This window comes from Vombatus ursinus, unplaced genomic scaffold, assembly GCF_900497805.2.
Source record: "Vombatus ursinus unplaced genomic scaffold, bare-nosed wombat genome assembly UNPS02014945.1, whole genome shotgun sequence".
Taxonomy (NCBI): Eukaryota; Metazoa; Chordata; class Mammalia; order Diprotodontia; family Vombatidae; genus Vombatus; species Vombatus ursinus.
The window spans coordinates 1,949,205-1,965,789 of NW_020954723.1; the positions used below are offsets into that span (position 1 = coordinate 1,949,205).

A 16,585-nucleotide genomic window follows, 5' to 3' on the forward strand; every position below is an offset into this window, starting at 1 on the left:
GCCAGCTCTCCATTCTGTACACCAGGAACTTTCTCTCATACATAATTAAAAAGTTATGCTACACAGTGAAAAGAGAGATAAGGTATACTGTTGTGCTAATCATACGAACGTGAGAACTCATAAAACTCTGGACTGGCAGCAGAGAAAATAACAAAGAAGTTATGTCTGCTACATGTACAAAAATATTCATAGCAGCTCTTTTTGTGGTGGCAAAGAATTGGAAATTGAGAGGATGCTCATCAATTGGGGAATGGCTGAGCAAGTTGTGGTATATGAATGTGATGGAATACTATTGTGCTATAAGAAATGATGAACAGGCTGACTTCACAAAAACCTGGAAAGACTTGTATGGTCTGATGCTGAGTGAAGTGAGCAGAACCAAGAGAACGTTGTACACAATAACAGCCATGTTGTGTGATGACTAATATTGATAAACTTAACCCTTCCTGGCAATACAAGGATCTAAGACATCTCCAGAGGCCTTGTGATGGAAAATGCTATCCACACCCAATGAAAGAACTATGGAAGCCGAATTGTTATTTTTTTCCTCTTCTGTTGAGTTTTGTTTCCTCTTTCTGATGGCTCTTCCTATCGGTTTTAATTTCTACTTACAATATCACTAATGTGAAAATATGTTTAATATGAATGTAAATGTATAGCCTATATCAGACTATGCGCCGTCTTGGGGAGGGTAGGGGGGCGGAAGGGGGAGAAAAATTTTAAACTCAAAAGCATATGGAAGTGATTATTGATAAATCAAAATAAATTAATAAAAAAAAAGTTATGTCTGGAAAAGTTATGTCTGGAAGACACCATAATCCTATGATGATAAGTCATCTATGTATTTTTAGCACTTATCTGCTATACACAACAATAAAATAAAGTCTTTATTTTGATGATAACCTATAATTTCACTAATAGAAGGAACTTAATATGTTACTATGGAAGCATTCAACAGCCTTCCATATTAGAAACTTGTGACAGCTCTCTATTAAGCCAAATTATTGAAGACTTAAAGTAGCCAAATTATAACTTTGCTATTTGGCTACTAGGTTATAAATAAAGCTTTTTTAAGGAAATATGATCCAAATTTAATTCTTTAGATACTTATATAATCTAAACTGCTTTATTTGTAATATATGTATTCCTCATTATTCAGAAAACCAGGTAAAAATCCCAAACAAAAAAAATATTGTTTTTTTCATATATAAAGATATAGTTTTGCTAGAAATTCAAGAGAAAATATTAAGATTCTATGACTTCTAATGTGGAAGCACCAGTCAGAATTCTCCTCTCAGACACTTAACTAGCTATGTGACCACAGGCAAGCCACAACCTCTTAAAGCTTCAATTTGTGCATCTTTTGTGCATTTTCAGTTTATGTAAAATAGGGATAACTCTTGTACTACCTACCTCACAGGTTTATTATGAGAAAAGGACCTTGGAAACTATCTTTTTATAGGTTCTATCATAAAAGACTCTAACATAGAAACTGAATTATATCAGGTGACTAGAAAAGAAGATTCTTCTAAATTCTTACTATAAGGGCTAGAAAAGTGTCATGAGACACTTTTGTGAAACTTTCTGGTGCTTTCTAGCAAAAAAGAATTTCTAAGAATTGAGAGAAATTGAGAAATGAGAGAATTTCTGGTGCTTTCTAGCAAAAGATCACAGGATACTAAAGGAAAATGTAGCACATTACTTGCCTTTTAAGTGTGAAGGCACATTAATTGATTTTCTCAAACACCAGATGAAGAGAAGATAGCCTTTTATTGTGGTTATGCACTTTCAGAGTCGGTTTTGGTTTTTATTGGATGGGGGGGAAGGAGCCGTCACTATTTTTTTAAATAGAAAAGTCAGCGACAGATCTGCTTTGTTAAATTTAACACACCTGAATGGTAAAAAAGGAAAGAACTGGGGACTGGGATTGGGAAAAGGCAGGGTGTTCCTTGGCAACAAATCCTTGTCACCTAACAGTGCTTAATGCTTCTCTGGAGCCAAAATTAATTTTTAAGTCATCTTATTTGAATATATAAATCAAGCATTTTCAAAGGAATTAGCATTTTTCCTCAGTATTTTAACTGCTTGCTCATGTCTTTTTTAGCTGTTTCTAGAAAATGAGTGAGAGTAGAATCAATTGCAAAAATGCAGATATGTAATAACAGTGTTTGAAAGCAGTTTAAAGCAATGGAGAAGACAGAAATTAAAAATGACTCTGTCCATCTCTGCTCTTTCTCTCCTGATACATGGATACACATGCTTTTATTCCATGTCAAGTTGATGGCAGTCAGCCTAAACAATTTCTTAGCAAAAATTATGAGATTAACAGGAGCCCTTCTGGCCTAGGCAAATGCACTGGCCAATGAAATGATGATGTGTCTGAACATGATATGCGCAGAACTCTGAACTACCACCCTCTTGCCTGCATATCCCTGATTACCTCATGTCCGTGCCCACATGGCACATTCCTTCTATAAAAATCTCTAGCTTTGGGGCAGCTAGGTGGCACAATGGATAGAGTTCTGGCCTTGGAGTCAGAACCAAACCTGAAAAAGACAACTGTTCAACCAGGAGAAAAGATAGCAATGGACCTAGGTAAGGAAGCCTGCTTTTCCATCCTGCATTTCTGAGTCTTGTACATCCACCATACTTTATGGTTTTAGTTGTCAATGTGGTTGACTAGGTTTAGTCTTTACAAGTTGTGGCTAGGAATAGATCAAAGCTAATTTGTCTACATCAATATTAGTCATCACACAACATGGCTGTTATTGTGTACAACGTTCTCTTGGTTCTGCTCACTTCACTCAGCATCAGACCATACAAGTCTGTCTAAGTTTTTGTGAAGTCAGCCTGTTCATCATTTCTTATAGCACAATAGTATTCCATCACATTCATATACCACAACTTGCTCAGCCATTCCCCAATTGATGAGCATCCTCTCAATTTCCAATTTTTTGCCACCACCTGAGTTCAAATCCAACCTCAGACAAATAACACTTACTAGCTGTGTGACTCCAGGCAAGTCACTTAATCTCAACTGCCTCACCAAAAAAGGGGGAAAAAAATCCCTAGCTTCTCCTGGCTGCTGCTGCTGTCTCCCTTAAGGAGAAGAGCCCACCAGGTGCATCACCCCAAGCCCTTGCTCGGTTTGAAGACAGTCTGAATCTGAATTCTTTCAAGATGACATCCCCACACATGCCTTGCCCCTCAACATTCTGGTGGCCTGTATGTGAAGTGTCTCCAACTCTGAATCTCTCCAACTCAAGGTAAGCCCAATCCCTTTACAGCTGGCACCTCGGTAGCCAGTCAGATAGACTGGGGGGTAGTTAGTGGGTCTCTGCACCCTGTTTTGGGTCTTTGTGGCCTGCAGGTTCTGAGTGGGGGATGCCCTGCCTGAGAACCGTATCCTTTTCCCCTCCCTGTGAGAGGCTGTGTGCAAAGGCAGGTAGCTTGAAGGTAAGGTGAGTTGTTCTGGGCTCACAGCACAATTGGGCAGTCCCCATCTACACAATGGTACTCACCAGTAGGCTACCTTTTACAAAATTAGAAGAAACTCGGTCTTCAGGACTGCAAAAAGAGACACCTTGAATTCTTTTGCCTGGCCTCAATATAATCTAGAGGACCACGAAAAGTGGCCTTTTTTCAGGTCATTTAACTAATAACACCATTTTGCAACTTGATCCTCTTTGCTGCCACAAAGGGAAGTGGACTGAAGTTCCTTATGTACAGGACTTCATGGCTCTTTGACAAGACTCTACCCAGCAGCAACAATGCAGAATGCTTTGGGATATATTAAGCCAGGAAAGAAGGAAGAAAAAGAACCAGACCTCCTAGATGATCCTTTCCTTTCCACCCCTCCAGCCCAGAAGGCTCCACCCTCAACCCTGCCAAGTAATCCTTATCAGGAACTCTGGAGCCTCCTGCAAACCGCCCCCCCCCAACTCTTACCCACACTCTGACTCGCTTCCTCATTTTGTTTCTCCCTCCCCGCCTCCAATCCCCAGCCCCTTTAATACAAGAAGTGGCACCCCCTTCCTGCCCCTGACTTAACCCTTTGAATCAACAGCTGCTCCCTTGAAACCTTGCCCTCTGAGGGAGGTGGCCAATGGGAGGGGAGGAACCACTAGAGTCTATGTTACCTTCCCCATGTCCAATCTTTCTCAGGTCAAAGAAAAATTTGGTCATTATTCTGAGGACCCCACCAAATTCACTGAGGGGTTTAAAGTCATAGCCCTCCAGTCTGACCTAACATGCGGAGACATTAATATCATTATTTCCTCCTGTTTCACTATGGAAGAGAAGACTTCAGGACTTAGACCTGAAGTTTGGGGACAAAGTGGCTGAGACTTCCCAAACCAATAGATGCCCTCTGTGGTGACATGGTTATTGGGGGGGGGGGACAGTTTACAGGGTTGCCCAGCTGCGGGAATTCCAGACCTCACAAATGGCATAGTCTAACAGGATCCCAATGGAATCCCTCTTTCTCTTTTTCTCCCCCTCTGCCTCACTCCCTGATTGCAGCAGCCTCAGAGGAGAAGGCAGACAGGAGAGTGAGAGAAAAACATTCTATTATTTAGGTTATTATTTAGATAAAGGCAAACAGAGAAGAGTAAGAGAAGTGTAGGATCAAAATAAGAAATAAGATATGTGCAGTTTTAAAGGGGCTTTGATCAAAGTCCACCAGAGGGATAAATAGATAGAAGGAAAGGCAAGAAGGTTTAAGTATGTAGGAATGACAGGAGCATAGGCAGAAAGAAAGGCATAACCTGTTTGCATTAACAGTGAGAACAGAGGGTATGAGACTAAATGGGTTGGAAATTTTTGGAAAGAAAAAGTTGCTGGTAAAAAATTCTCTCTCTCTCTCTACATTCCTGAACTGTGACCAGGTTCTGGGGTATAAAAGGACAGACAAGAGAAAAAAAAAAGAGGGGAGGAAACTTTTCCCCTCAGATCTAAGAGAAGAAAGGCACTTCACTGATTATAGAGACACACAGGCTTGGAGGCTGAGTCAGCGAAAGTTTCAAGTCTTGTACTTTGGAACTGGACTGGCACTTAAGCCTTTCCTGGCTCATGAAAAAGAAGAAAGTTTTTGCGTACTGGGACACAACCAAAAGATAACTGAGTTTGATTAGAACACCAAGCTAGAATTCAGGGAGTCTTACAAACTAAAGTTAAATAATGGTCAATTATAGAAATAACCTTTTTTAAATGGAGTATGTGTTAAAATTGGAAATTTGATGGTAAATTACATGAGACTCCTATTCATAAGAAAAAGTTATAGAAAGCTTCCTTCCAAGATTGTGGAACTCAGATTTGAACTATATTAAAACATGCTCTTAAGTGTGACAATTGGGGTAGATTACATCTTAATATCAGATTGCCACTTTTAGAATCCTTGGCCGTGAATTGGCTGGAAATAAAGGACCCCATAATATGAAGTGTTTGGAATAAATAGCATTTGTGTAAAATAAAATACTACAGTATTAAAATCAATACCCAGATTCTACATAATACCATTTGGAACATAGATCCAAGTAATTGAATTCAATCCGGTCTCATTTTAAGTGAAATATATCTCTCCTAATTTGATATTTAAGATAAGAATTTATTATATTATTTGGCACTAAGACAATTGGGAAAATATATAGATCAGAAATGTGTTAACTGGGTAACCTTAAGAAAGTTACATCAATTTACTTCACATGAATGTAAAGTGCCTCACACAATGCCAGGCAGAGGACATACACTATAAATGTTAACTATTATTATTAGCTCCTTAATTAGATATGACCAATACACAATGCCAATGGTGATAAGATACCCAATTTTCTTTTTAAGGTAATTTGGGAATGCATTCAACAGAATTGGAGTCACCTGATCCATAATGGTTTTGCTCTGTTTCAGATACATACTATTGCTTCAAACTGGTAAACTTTTTTTTTTATCAACTATATTATTTTATCTATTTTATAGAGGAAACATGCTCTGTGGGCAGGTAGATGAGGTAATTAGGGATATGTAGGCAAGGGACAGCAGCTCAGAGTTCTGCACATATCCTGTTCAGACACATCATCATTTCATTGGCCAGCGCTGCTAACCCTGTCTTATAATAATGTCTTGTAACTGCCATTTAGAAAAACAGGTATTTCCACCTTTGCCTATAGTTGAGAGGAAGTTACAGCTAAAATAATTTATCTATCACTTAAGAAAAAGTTGTAAGATGGTTAACTAAGTTATTTGGGGTTGTTGTTTTAATATTAAAAACTAAAATGGTAATTGATTACTCTGTGTGTGTGGAAAGGAAGGGATGAGGTAAAAGCCTTATCCGCATTGGTTCTGCCCATTCAGAACAGTCTTCAGGGCTAGTCTATTCCACTTTGGAGGAGGGGCCATGATGTCAGAGAGCACAGCCCACAACAGCTCTAAGGGTAGATGGGGTGGATACCCCCAAATCCTCCTCCCTTAGGAAGATGGCCAAGGTCTTCTCTGATGTAGGGGTATAGAGGGGAGACTGTAGGCCTCATGTGCCAGCTACCATACACTGGGGTCCTAAAAATAAACAAACTGTGTTTGCTCTGGTAGATACATGATACTACATGATAACCCCAAAAGACATCCTGGCAAGTAGGTAGCCATAGAAGGGTACTGGGGAAAATTCAGTCAGGGCAAAACAAACTAAATTAAGATTGAAAATAGAGGACTTGCCCCCAAAAAGGATGTGGCTTACATTAGTCCAGAGGAAGAATATCATGGGGTGTGTAGGCAAGGGCATCAAGATGAGCCCCTTCTCTGAGGTCCCTGTCTATTCCCCTTATTTTGTAAACTTGCCAGGTTCCTGGAAATGATCTGTGTGGGCAAGGTCATCAGCCCTGGGAAAAGAGCTTGTTTGGGGTTATGGAGTTCCTAAACAATGAACTTGGCTTGCTGGGAATTCGCAACTTTATGTATAACATAAAGATGATTTCTAAGAAAAAGAAACTTGAGCGAACTTGAGAAGAAAAGAAAAAAACAAGTGAAAGATGTTAAGTGAAATGTCTTACGTATATGAGCCCTGGTAAATCTGTATTGCTTATTACAACTCCATGAGGGTAAAAATAATTGTATCTATCCCTAAGCTGTGATTAGTGAAACTTACCATTTGAGGTACAAGCTCTTGGTACTGTAACTGATTTTATTTTGAAGTCTGAATTTAGGTATGGTTGTCTAATCCAACAGTTGAGAGAAATACCATAAGGTACACAGAGGGAATGTGATCCTGAACTGTTACAGGTGGAGGTTTGCATCTGGGAAAAGCTGAGAGGACAACCTTGGCATCAGCCCCAAGAGGGGAGCCTCCTGACTCAGTTTCCCCATTGTGTTCCTTTGAAAAGAAATGTTTCCCACCTGACTATTCCTGAGTCTGGCTATGAGGTGGAATTGTTATTGCATGGCTGCTTGCCAAAATGGGACTCTTACCTGAAATCAAACATAACTAAGGATGCTATATCCTGGCATATATGTGCCCTTAGGCTTAAGTCTAAAGGCCCAGTTTGATGCTGGTATAACCATATCCCTGGTATAATCATATCCCTGTGTTTCCCTTTTATGGAAAATTTCTATAATCAGAGCAAGTGGTCAGGAAAAGATAAAAGCTCAATGCAAGTGAGACCTTGCTGTTTTCAATCTGAAAGTGTAGTCATTCCATATCCCAAACAACTAGGTAAATTAGTACTCAGGCTTGTCATCTGCCTGCCTGAATAGTCGTGTGAAAGATTCAATCCCTGAAATAGAACATTCTTTCAGAATAATATGGGAATAATTAGGCAAAAATAAAAAAAGGTCCTTAAATGTTTCATAATGATGTGAGAATAATTGGATATTGGTGCAACTGACCGAAGAACCTAGCTGTTATTCTATTTATTACTGAAACTAAATCAGAAACATCTTCAGTTTGGTTTAGGGAAGAGAATTTCAGTGCAATAAATTTTCTTAGAGGGAGGTAACTTGTAGAATATTTTGTGTTACATTAATGGAAAAGCCAATTTCATTCAAATTTATTACTAATGTGGAAATAACACCTGTTCACCCTGCTTGTCTTGTAGTACAAACATGTTTTATTATAAACAACTTATTGATGTGCACTGTTTTGGAATTACTTAAGTATTCTCCCAAGTCTTTTACTATACTTGGAGTAAAGTCAGCCTCTTATAAGTAAATTCATTTGTATAATTATTGAACCCAGGGATAGAAAACTTCTACCTGCAAAAGCACTGTTACTTATATTTTCATGTATAGGATTGAATCCCCAATAGCATCTGATCCTCTGAAAGGAACTGGAATCAGAGTGGAAACTTGAGAAAGTAACAACATCAGATAATCCTGTATGTCAAATGCAAATGATTCTAATGGGACTCTGGGTTTCTTTCTTTATTTTTCCCCATCCCGACACCACTTCCAATTATTTTGTTGTTCCTTATATTGGGCCCTGCATATTGAACTTGCTTGTCAGATTTGTGTCTTCCAGACTACAGGCCATTCACCTACAGACTGTAGTGAACAGTGGCTACCAGCCCATACCTGCCCCCTATCCCTTGGACAATCAGTTGCAGTTGACCCTCCACACCTGGGACCGAGTATGGAAGGGACAACTCTACGCCTCTTTTCAGCCTCAAGCAGTTCCAGAAGATGAGATCTCTGTCTTTTTTTTCCCCAAATGAATTTGGGTCCCCATTTCTAGAGGGGAGGAAATGTTGAGATTAATAGGGACCCCTCTGCTCAAGGCAAATGTGCTGGCCAATGAAATGATGATGTGTCTGAACAGGATATGTGCAGAACTCTGAGCTACTGTCCCTTGCCTACATATCCCTAATTACCTCATCTACCTGCCCATAGAGCATGTTTCCTCTATAAAAATCCCTAGCTTCTCCTGGCTGCTGCTTCTGTTTCCCTTAAGGAGAAGAACCCACTGTATGCATCACCCTGAATAAATGCCCTTACTTGGTTTGGAGACAGTCTAAATCTGAAATCTTTCAATACTACACCACAGCACACACCTTGTACCTCAGAATGAATTGTTCTCTTGCCACAAAAAGACTATTCAACAGTTTGCTGAAAGTGGTATATATTCCTAGATTCCCACCACCTGGTTTTGTTGACCCATCTTGTCTAGAGGTATTCCAAAGAGTTATTTATGAATGCAAAAAAATACACTAAAAAATGAATAACATTAAGTACAGGATGCTTCTTTTAATTTCTGAGCACTGAAAGGAGTGGGGGGAAAATCTGAAATAAATGTCAAACTATATGCCAATATCCTAAGAGTGGCAAGTATTTCCTGTTCATAGTATAGAAGTTACTAATTTGTTTTATGCCACATAGTTCAGAAGTAACTAATTCCCATCAGGGATTATCCTCAATCTTTCCAGGCTACAGTGGACATCTGTGCTAAAACACTGTATTCTCCAAATGGGTGAACAGTGGAAATAAATGCAACTGGGCTCTTTTATAGCTTTGTTTAAACTTGCCCTCTGCACTATTTGCATTACTTCACTGGGCTGTCTCCTGGCATGGAGAAAGCTCAGATATTAATGTCAACAGATGAGAAAATCTCCTTGTTGCAACTGAGTTTTTGTAAATAGAGTTTCAAAAAGTAACTGGCGTTATATGCTTTTAGTGGTCATCTAGAATGAAACATTAAAAAAAAAACACTCTTAAAACTAGGTAGCTTTTCTTCAGCGACAGTTTTATACATTAACAGAGCAGATACCACATGATGTTTTTATAACCTATGTTTATAGAGTTTTAGTTATCACTTTCAAACAGTACTAATCTAGACTCTAGTCTTAGAGGCAGCAGATCTATTAAGGACACTCAGAATTATTTAGAAATAAATTCTTCATAAGTGATGAAGATGGATTTCTTCATAACTGAAAAAGCAAAAACTTAAGTACAAAAGATTCTACAAAATTAAACTGCTTATTTTCTGTTGACAACTAGCAAGTACACCTTCCAACTCATTAAACAGTAATTTATATTCAGATTAATTCATATTTGTTGATTCTCTAGGAAGCACATACAAGCTTAATGTGAATATGCACAAAAACATAACATTTATTAGTGTTTAATATAATTCACCTTAAACATAACATTTTATTACAAATATAAACTGCAAATTAATGTTGAAGGAACAAGGTACAGTCTTCCCTCAGGTAATTAAAACCAGGTTGATTATTCCAAACTTACTGATATAGGGTACACAGATATCTGGCTCTTGCTTTACTTTCATAAAACTCCATAAAACCCAACAATTTTGAGACTCCTACCTGCATACAACTGATGCTTTTAAACTGCGGTGCTGCAGAAGACTTTGAAAGCAAGGAGATCAAATCAGTCAACACTTAAAGAAATTAACTCTATTCATTGGAAGGAGAAATACAGAAGCTTCAACTTAAATCCTTGGGCCACAAAATGAGAAGACAGGACTCGATGGAAAAAAACTCTTGACATTGGGAAAGTTTGAAGGCAAAAAGAAAAAGAAATGGCAAAGAACGAGATGAAGAAATAGTGTCATGGAAGCAATAAACTTGAGCTTGGACAGACTTTGGGAGACAGTGAAGGACAGAAGGGCCTGGAATGCTATGGCCCATAGGGTCACAAAGAGTCAGACATGACTGAACAACTGAACAACAACCACCTGCACAGAAAGACATAACATATCCAGATTGGACCAGGATTATACCAGGTAACTAAGAATCTATTTGAATTGAAATGGATATTGGGTAATACAGAAATATAATCTACAGATAAGATCAAGAGCTATTCTAACTATATAGTAAGAACATTTGGCTTTTCTTTATAGAGCCTTTCTTCCAGAGAAATCCTATTTGCCTAATTCTCAAACCATTAGAGTGGTACATTCCTTTAGGACCAATTCAAAGATGACTTAGAAGTTAGTCATATATTTGACTGACTGGTTCAGTATTCTCTTAGGTCAGTTTTTTTCCCTTGTGTATTGTTTTAAATAACTGAAACATGTTCAAGTAACATGGGTGCAGACCAATAAAATCAAAGGAAATATTGAATAAAATCAAAGGAAATACTGAAGTTCAATTCTATTACTTCTGTAACTGCTTGCTACAAAAAAAGGTTGTAAAGGCCATATTACCCTACTAATCTGTTCAGACACTTTACCTTGGTGAGAATAATGTGCAGTACACACGCACAAAGAGTCTAAGTTTGAGTTACCAATGATATTCACTTGTCTGCTCTTTCTGCCTTGTTTCTCAATCTGGTTAAGCACCAACTTCTGTACTGGTGAATGGTGGTATTTAGTTGTGGGAAAGTGTCATAGCCAATTTGACAATTTATTAATCACAAAAGAACAATAAATCTCTAGCTTAAAAAAAGAGACATAATATAATCATTAAATGCTTTCTTTTCTATCCTTTTCCTACCAAAAGCACTTAAAAACTGAGAATGAAAGTACTATAATTGGTGACAGAATAGAGAGAAAACCAACTGATGAACCTGAAACCATATCCTTTCCAAGTAACTAATTTGGTCAACATATATTAAGAAACACATGAAAGGAAGGGGAAGGCTCACAAAGTAAAGACTTGTCCTCCTAGATCTCAATATGCCCCAGACAATTAGATACAAATGACTAGGCAGAGTATAACAACTCTCTAGAATGGAATTTTCTCTCAGAACTTCATCTTCAGATCACAAACAGCACTGATGTCTGCTTCACAATTTTTAGTTTCTGTTAGAACTGGTACAAAAATACAGAAGAATCTCAGGCGTTAGACACAGAAAGGATCTTAGTCTTTATTTAATCTAACACCTTCATTCCTTCATTATGCATATCAGGAAAATGAAAATTAAGTTACCTGCCCACTGTCTTAAGAGGTTAATGGTAGGTCTCAGACCAAGACTCAGGCCCCCTGACTGCCATTATGATACTTTACACCAATTCTCCCTGAAATACTGCCCATAATCTGAACAATCTTAGGCCAGGTCACAATTCCACATGCCTTTTTTATGTGCTGCAAATAAAATCTTCCATACCATATTATGATCAAATCTATTTTCTCTTTATAATATATTCAACTTGATAATTATATTTCCACAGGCTTTACAAGCAATGAGACCTAAATTGAAACTTAAGTTTTTTCCCTCCCAATTAGTTTCATGAACCCAACAAGATCAGCCTTTGCTATTTTTTTGATTCTCTTCTTTATGCCTAAAGATATGATACATAAAGTAACATTCTGACTTAATAAATAATATAGTATAATCACTTGAATACTGAAACAGAATTATAATAATGAATAATCTGAAAAATATTTCAACTGTGAAACTCCAGAAACAATAACAAACGCTTACATTCATCACTTTGTGGCTTATAGAGCATCTTCATCACAAAAATACTATGTGTAAGAAATGCTCAAGTATTATTTCCATTTTATAGAGGAGGAAACTGAGGCATGGAGAAATTAACTGAGTAATAGAGTATGTTCTGGAGTCTGGATGTAGACCTTGATCATCTACTTCCAAAACATTCTAAAGTCAGCTGTCCTCATTTATGCCCCCTGGATCACTGCATTGTCAGAGCAGGGGCTTTTACATAGCTCAGTGAAGCTATGGTGTGTAGGGTTACCCAAGATAGACAAGCCAGAGTGAAGCATTCTGACAAAAGGTGATCCACTGGAGAAAGGAAATGATAAACCACTCCAGTATTTTCACAAAGAAAATCCCATAGATTGTACTAAGATGATAAAAGAAATGCTATCAGAAGATGAGAACGAAGTCAAGTGGGCCTCAGGAAGTAGTGCTAACAATAACACTAATGGAGGTGATGGAATTCCAGCTGAATTATTTAAAATTCTAAAAGATGATGCTGTTAAAGTGCTGCACTCAATACACCACCAAATTTGGAAAACTCAATAGTAGCCACTACTAGAATGGAAGATTAGTTTCCATCTCAATTCTAGAGAAGGGAAATGCCAAGGAATGTTTAAATTACCAAATAATTGTACTTATTTCACACGCCAACAGGGTTATGCTTAAAATTCTGCAAACTAGGCTTCAGCAATATGAACCAAGAATTACCAGAAGAGCAGGTTGATTTTCAAAGAGGCAGAGGAACTAGAGATCAAATTGCCAACATTGCTGGATTATGGAGAAAACAAGAGAGTTCCAGAAAAACATCTACTTCTGCTTCACGGACGACACTGAAGTCTTTGACTGTGTGAAAGAAATCACATCAAAACGTGGCAAGTCCTCAAAGAGATGGAAAAACCAGATCATATTACTTGTCTCCTGAGGAACCTATATGCAGGCCAAGAAGCAACAGTTAAAACTGAACATGGAACAACTTACTGGTTTAAGACTGGGAAAGGAGTATAACAAGGCTTTTATTTTCACCTTATTTATTTAACTTACATGCAGAGTACATCACGTAAAATGCCAGACTAGATGAATCAAAAGCCAGGAGAAATAAACAACCTCAGATATGCAAATGATACCACTCTGATGGCATAAAGTGAAGAGGAATTAAGAAGCCTCTTGATGAGGGTGAAAGAGGAATGTGTAAAAGCTGACTTGAAGTTTAACATTTAAAAAAAACAAAAACTAAGATCTCGGCAACTGGTCCCATCACTTCCTGGCAAATAGAGGTAGAAGAAATGGAAGTAGTGTCAGGTTTTATATTCTCAAAAAATCACTGCAGATAGCTACTGTAACTATGAAATTAAAAGACACTTGCTCTTCAGAAGGAAAGCTATGACAAATCTGGACAGCATACTAAAAAGCAGACATCACCTTGCTGGCAAAGGTTCCATATGGTCAAAACTATGATTTTTCCAGTAGCAATGTATGGCTGTAAGAGTTGGACTATAAGAAATGCTGAGTACCACAGAACTGAAGCTTTTGAACTGTGGTGCTAGAGAAGACTTTTGAGAGTCTCTTGGACAGCAAGGTCAAAGCAGTCAATACTTAAGGAAATTAATTCAGACTATTCACTGGAAGGTCAAATACTGAAGTTGAAACTTAAATAATTTGCATATAATGTCCAGCCTACCTACCTTACAAAGTTACTATTTAGTTCAAATGAGATAATACATGTAAATGCTATGCATTAGTATGAATAAAAACAGGTTATTATGTAAATTTAATTCAATTAAACATTTTCAAAATAATCATGTCATGATACTAATACTGCTTAATATCTGTTTTATTTCCTTGAAACTAAGTACGTGCTAAAAAATTTTTACACAAAATACATTTTTATTTAAATTTATTTTTATTTAAATTCATAAAATGAATTTCTATGAGAAACTAAGATCCAAATAGTGCATAATTTCAAACAGTGTGTTCATTTGTAGAAACACAAAACCACAGAATTTTAGAACTGGAAGACACCTTAGAGACCACCTAAAGAATCTAATCTCTTCATTTTACATACGAGGAAGCCGATTTATTCAATATTCAGTGAATGTCTACGCATAGGGTAGTGTGTATTCTTTTTCACTGCGCCAGCTAATACATTACAGGTTCAACTGCATTAATATCATAATTAAGTCCCAGAAGAGTTACAGAGGAATTAATTTAAAAATTTTACTATAGCATAATCACATGTACCATATATAATTTATAACAATTCTGCTTTAGTGGAGGCTGAATTAATCAGGTTTTATTACACTTACATACATTTTCAAAGACAATGCTCCTTAAAAAAAAAAGCAGATTGATCACAATCATAGGAGAATTATGACAAGTACAAGCATGCCTCACCTAACCTTGTTAAATGACTTCATGAAAGTTATGACCTCAGGTGAAACAACTTGTGGGAGGGGAGAATTTGTTTCATAGTAACAACGTTACTATGGAATATGTATTTCTGGGCATTCAAAATTCAGACTATAAAAGCATATTATACTGTACCACTTCAGGGCTGACTACTTAAGTGTGATGAACAGATGGGGAATTATACAAAACTGATAGTTAAAGGTCTTGATCTGGGTGAATAGGTACCAAAAGAGAAGCCAGGATTTCATCACATGGTTGTGAACTAGACAAAGTAGTAGAACCAAGCAACAACAGGAGAGAGAATTTAAAAATTATTGGACTATCTGAAAACCATGATCAAAAAAAGAGCCTAGACATCATCTTTCAAGAAATGATCAAGGAAAACTGCCCTGATATTTTAGAGCCAGAGGGCAAAATGGAAATTGAAAGAATCCACCGATCTCCTCCTGAAAGAGATCCCCAAAGGAAAACTCCTAGGAATATTGTAGCCAAATTCCAGAGTTCCCAGGTCGAGGAGAAAAAAGTACAAGCAGCCAGAAAGAAACAATTCAAGTATTGTGGATAACACAAGATTCAACAGCTTCTACATTAAGGAACCGCAGGGCATGGAATATAATATTCCAGAGGACAAAAAACCAAGAATCACCTACCCAGCAAAACTGAGTATAATCCTGTAGGGGAAAAAATGGTCATTCAGTGAAATAGAGGACTTTCAAGCATTCTTGATGAAAAGACCAGAGCTGAATAGAAAATTTGATTTTCAAATACAAGACTCAAGTGGAACACGAAGAGGTAAACAGGAAAGAGAAAATCATAAGAGACTTATTAAGGTTGAACTGTTTACATTCCTGCATGGAAAGACGATATTTGTAACTCATGAGACCTTTGTCAATATTAGGGTAGTTGGAGGGAAAAAATTTTATATATGTAGATAGATAGATAGATAGATAGATAGATAGATAGATAGATAGATAGATAGATAGAGGGCACAGGGAGAGTTGAAGATGAAGGGGTCATATCTGGAGAATAAAACTAAGGGATGAGAGAGGATTATACTAGGAGAAGGAGAAAGGGAGAGGTAGAACAGAGTAAATTATCTCACAAAAAAAAACAGAAAAGAAAAGGCTCTTACAGTGGAGGGGAAATGGGAGAAGGTGAGAGGGAAGGAGTGAATCTTATTCTCATAGGATTTGACTTAAGGAGCGAATAACATACACACTCAATTGGGTATGGAAATCTGTCTTACCCTACAAGAAAATAGGGGGGGGAAGGGACAAGAGAGCAGGGGAATGACAGAGAGGAGGGCAGATTGGGAAAGGGGGTAATCAGAAGCAAATACTTCTGAGGAGGGACACGGTCAAAAGAAAGAATAGAATAAATGGGAGGGGGCAGGATAGGATTAAAGGAAATAGAGTTAGTTTTTCATTGCATGTCTACTTATGGAAGTGTTTTTCATAACTGCACATACATAACCTATATCGAGTTGCTTGCCTTTTCAATGAGGGTGGGTGGGGAGGGAGTAAGGGAGAAAATTTGGAACCCAAAGTTTTAAAAACACATGTTTTTAAAAAAATGTTTTCATATGCAATTGGGAAATAAATACAGGAAATGGGATACAGAAAAAAAAATGAAGATAATCTTAACAGTAAATTAAGCCATTACCTCTCTCTTGTCTCTCCTCCCCCAACACACACTCCCTTTCTCCAAAGTCCCAAAGCAACAGCCACACTTTAAAATGTAATAAATGAAAAATAATTAACAAATTTAGATACTGCAACATACTATGAAAGTATGCTAA

General features: G+C 37.4%; 1 protein-coding gene across 4 annotated transcripts in view; it reads right to left on the reverse strand.

Annotated features, from left to right (window-relative positions):
- Positions 1 to 16,585, reverse strand: part of LOC114029979 (pecanex-like protein 1) — a 238,611-nt gene that overhangs the window by 186,589 nt on the left and 35,437 nt on the right. The window lies entirely within an intron of this gene.